Source organism: Priapulus caudatus, unplaced genomic scaffold (assembly GCF_000485595.1).
Source record: "Priapulus caudatus unplaced genomic scaffold, Priapulus_caudatus-5.0.1 Scaffold40, whole genome shotgun sequence".
NCBI lineage: Eukaryota > Metazoa > Priapulida > Priapulimorpha > Priapulimorphida > Priapulidae > Priapulus > Priapulus caudatus.
In genome coordinates this window covers 459,001-464,029 of record NW_014577101.1, presented here as the reverse complement: position 1 = coordinate 464,029, position 5,029 = coordinate 459,001, and positions in this window count along the sequence as shown.

Genomic DNA, 5,029 nt, shown 5'->3' with positions numbered 1-5,029 from the left:
AATATAAATATATAATTATTTACTCAAGGCACGCACTATATATATAATAGTATCGCTTACTAAATGCTGACGTAACCAAATCGATCCAGCAAAATTTTTTCACAGCGCGAAATCACGACGCGAATCACGTTTTACCTACGAGTTACTAAGTATATAGTTCGAGGTACCGAGTAGCAGATTCACTTCGCTTGTGCGCAAGCTCAGCGGCCAGGCTCGTGCACAAGCACAGGGTCAGGATGGCGGTGTTGCTATGAGGCCACCGGACTATCTGATCGGTTACCCACCAGATTTGTCTATATACTTGCCCCTCCCTACCTGTACGGGCCTCGTGCGCTCGTGTACGCGTTCGCTCATGCGGGTATATGCGCGGCGCATGTGTGTACGTGAACGCGTGCGTGTATGCGCGCGCGGACGTGTATGTGCAAGCTTGCGTGTATACGTGCACGTGCGATGGTATGTGCGCGCGTACGCGTGCATGCATATATATATATATATATATATATATATATATATATATGTGTGTGTGTGTGTGTGTGTGTGTGTGTGTGCGTGTGGGTGTGTGTGTGTCAGCGTGCGCGCGTGTGCATGTATATTTATGAGCGTCTAGCAAAACTACTTACATTGCTCCTGTAATGCATGACAGAGCTCAAATCGTATTGCAAGCCTAGCTTTATGAAAACGTCTACCGATTCGAAGTTGTATTCCCTGCCAACTTTAACGTTTTCCCACAATACTTTCACGTGCGTATCTCTGTCTGGCCGCGTGTGTTCGTGCCACATGCCCAGTACGTGCCCTATCTCATGCAAAGCTGTTTCCACCTGAAAAGCGCACGCAACGCGCGTTAATTGATAGACGAAAAATCCGCCATTGGCTTTTCATGCAACCTGATTTTTTTAAAGCGCGAATAAATATTGTTCTTGAGCTTTTGAACGTTCAACTTTATAGAACACCATTTAAACGGCGCGTTGGCGAAGAGGAAAATATGGTTGCTGAATGTCTGTTAATTGGATCATATTCGATAATGATAATAAGGTATATACATAATGTTTAATCGATGGAGTAGGCCTACATAAGTCTTAATTTTATATGGAGTATTAAAGTTTAATCGTGGCGTATTATTTCACAAAATTCACACTTTAAGTAGTGTAACATCAAGATTTAAGATTGTATAAGCTAACACTAACTAGGTTAATTAATGTTGGTTGCACACAATATGCACGCACACGCGTGCGAGAGAAAAGGGGCCAAGATAACAGACCTGGAAACACTTCTCTGCCATCGTAATGTTGCTTGTCGGCCAATTCCTTCCAATGTTGCCAAGACACCTTTAAGTAGAGAACGCTAATGTCTTCATAATGTACGTAAATACAAACTTGCACATTAACTGCAAATAGCTCTATAATATTCCACAAACAATTGCAAACAATTAATTATCATATATCATAATTTATATTTTATACATAAATAATATAATAGCATATCATATATTTTATTAGATAATCATTATAATAATGGTTCGTATTACATATAAGAAGTAAATCTTACCTTCATTGCAAAGTTACAGCAAAATGGAGATGCTACAGTTCACGAAACTTTGCTGCTTTACTACTTACCCTGCCGTGCCGTACTTTATTTGAATGAACGCTTCAGAAGTTATTGGCGTATCTATCTCTTGAAATGTGAGACAAGTGCATTCTTCCCACTGAGCAAAGGCTTCCCTCATGATATCTTTCTCTTCGCTTTCTGTCAACAAGATTTTATAGGAGTATATATAAAACGTCTTATTAGGATGATTTATTTTAAGTGATATAAAAACGAAGTAAACAAGGGGTTTTCAAATTCATATGATCTGATTATCGTTCCACATATAAGCAATCATATCCGCGTGCTTTATTACTATTGTGCTTCGATATTCAAGTAGTATTCATCGCTGAAGCTCTGCTACTAAATTGATATAATAAGTTTCTTTAAGTTTATTGCGCATGCGTGAGGAGCGCTGGCATCATTGACGGATTCGTGTATACTAGCTAATCCCTATCTTCGCCGCACCAAAATTGTGACTTACCAAACACATGCGAGTCGTCGAAGAAATAATACTTGATTGGTACATACGGGTCCCACAGCATGCTGACATCTGATTGCCTCTTATGGCGCTGCGAGCGTTTTACTTCGTGAATATCTGCCGGCGGAAGTGCGTGCCCCGGATCGCGTTGTTCGCTAATGATATGCGGTGGTGACTTGCGACCAAAACGTTTGACGATGATCTGCTTTGAATCGCCTCGACTTATATTTTGACTCGTGTCACCAGGCTCTGTATCACTACCGGGTTGCTCGCGAAACGTTTTCTCATCCATATATTTAGCTTCTCTGTTGTCGACTAATATCGCCTCTACTGCGTCTCTAGCGATAATGGGGTGTTCAGGTTTCTCCAATTTTTGACATCGAGCTCTATATCGATTTCGCTATTAAAGAAAGAAAAATTGTAAATGTATCGTATTCACACTATTGAATGAAATATTGCGGTGCTAACACAATTTAGACATCAATGTAGCACTGATCACATTATTGTCGGATGAACTGAGAATTGTTCAAGTTATATTCGAAACATGTTTCTATAATACATTTCTTAAGTTATTAATCGGCTAAGATATGGGTTATAGATAATTTAGCAGGACTCTTCTTCTCTTAACGGCCACTTACATTTTTACCCTGTCGCGTGATTCCATCAATCAGATTTCTATCTTCCGCCGAAACCTCAAACATCGTCATCCCGCACTGGTAACGATACAATATATGCGCCTGATATAATGTTCAAGACGGGTGAAAATCTCGCAGAATTGTCCTCGCATGACATAAACGAGCGGCAAACGGCTATTCAGCATCGTGCACAAACCATGCAACGGAATACAATCAGTCAAACGCTACGGCCTCGTTAAAATTACCATATTATTTCGACGTTGTAAAACAGAGTGCGGCGCTTTCGTTATTTGCGACCAAACGATAAAAAAAATATATCATCCGAATGAGCGCTACTGACTTACGGTGTACGTATTACCACAATCCCATATGTATTGCAGATACTGAATTTGTGTTTAGTAGGCCCTATACTTAGGCATATGGTATTACTGGTTACGGTATGATCATTATAGCGATGCCATGGTGACAACCCCGTTAAATATGACAGCCTATAATATCAGTTTCAAAAGACAGCCTGCAAGGCGTCGTATATCGCTGACCTGTAATTTCTCGATGAGTCGTGCGTCTCTCTCCGCCATCGTCAATGGAGCCGCTGTTCCTACTGGCAGCATATCGAAGAAGAACGCGACGTGAGCGAGCGCGCACACAGCGACCGAGAGCGGCATCGCCATCTTGGAATCACCTGGACGAAGCGCAGATATTTTTTTTACGCAATTTCGCGAAGTTTTTCGCCGGCCATGCAGCAGGCAGTCGGCCGAGTAAAGTTGAATATGAATTCTTCCTAGACGCTACCCACCGCCAGCATCCCCAATTGTGCTATCCGCCGGGTTCTAGCACCATATGCCCACTCATGAATTTACGCTAGTGACCAGAGCGTCATCAGCATTTCGCCACGGATGTTGCCGCCGCAATTTCCATTTCAATTATGATACGTCAGGGAAAGCCATGTCTGTAAACAAAAAGAAATATAATATATGACATATATAATTCACAATGAATGCGATTCCTGCCAGCTGTTCGGAAAACTGAATATTACATTAAGTGGTAATGCGAGTTCGGTTATGAAATAGAAAGGTCCGCTCCTGAAGCTTTTTGCCTACATAACATATATATCGTAGGGCACTGACCGGTAAACCTTTCTAACACCAAAAGAAAAATGCAGGTAGAAAATCGGAGGGACAAAGCAAACATGGATCACATTATGTAGGTAATTACACATATGCTGCCGTTTCTACGTAGAGAAGGGAAACGACTCACAATAGAGAATGAGGTTTTGCTCCCCTGCTCGCCTGCCTACGTGTGCGTGAATGCGTGCGTGCGTGCGTGAATGCGTGGGGGTGCATGTGTGCGTGCGTTAATGAATAATTCAATCAGAATATAACTGTACAATGACTACAATGCTGACAATCATGTGAAATGTGCGACACCTGCGCTGCACATGCACAATTTCTATAAGTCACTGCGTAGTTACTTGGCCTTGGGTCGCAGCGGTGCGCTGCGTACGTGCCTGTGCGATGCCATCATTAAAACCGCAGTTTAGTGAGTACGCCGAGAACATCACAGAGTCGCGTATCAGCTGAATTCATCGGACAGAGGATGCGGTCAACTGCGGACGCTGTGTGAGTAGGCAGTGGCGTCGGCTTCAACTGGATATTTTGGCAGAGCGGTAAGAAGACAAAGATGACGTTGAATCGGACATTCACTAGCGTCGCCGTTGGTCTCCTGGTCTTCCTGACATTCACCACATCCGCTCCCTGCACGACGCAGCAGGCATTCGCGGGGGAAATACGTGACTACGTTCCAGCTGTTACGTTGCCGGATGAAGTATCGGAGGAGGAAGATAGTCTAATAAACGTACGTATGGTGTGACGTCGTGCGATTGCAATATTAGTTCTTCTATCGTCTTCCCGTCAACGCGCGCGGAAGATAATTCATCCGCGCTTAAAAAGGGGTAGCGTTGCGTAAGCGTCACTGTTGCCATCGATACAAAGAAAATGGATGCGGGCGAAATGACAAAGGCAGCCCTTATCTTTACAGTGCGGGTATTTATGGGACACTGAAGAAGAAGCTGAGCGAGTAGCGAACGCCTTACTGCGCATTGATAAGCTTTCTGCTACACACACTGGAAGAGCGGTAACTATCTCCCTATTTATCTCCCCCCCCCTATAGTGTTGATATAAATATATAGTTACTCTCTCTCTTTCACTCTCTCTCTCTCTCTCTCTCTCTCTACTCTCTCTCTCTTCTACTCTCTACTTCTCTATCTCTCTACTCTCTCTCGTCTCTCTCGTCTCTCTCTACTCTCGTCTACTACTACCTATACTACTGTACT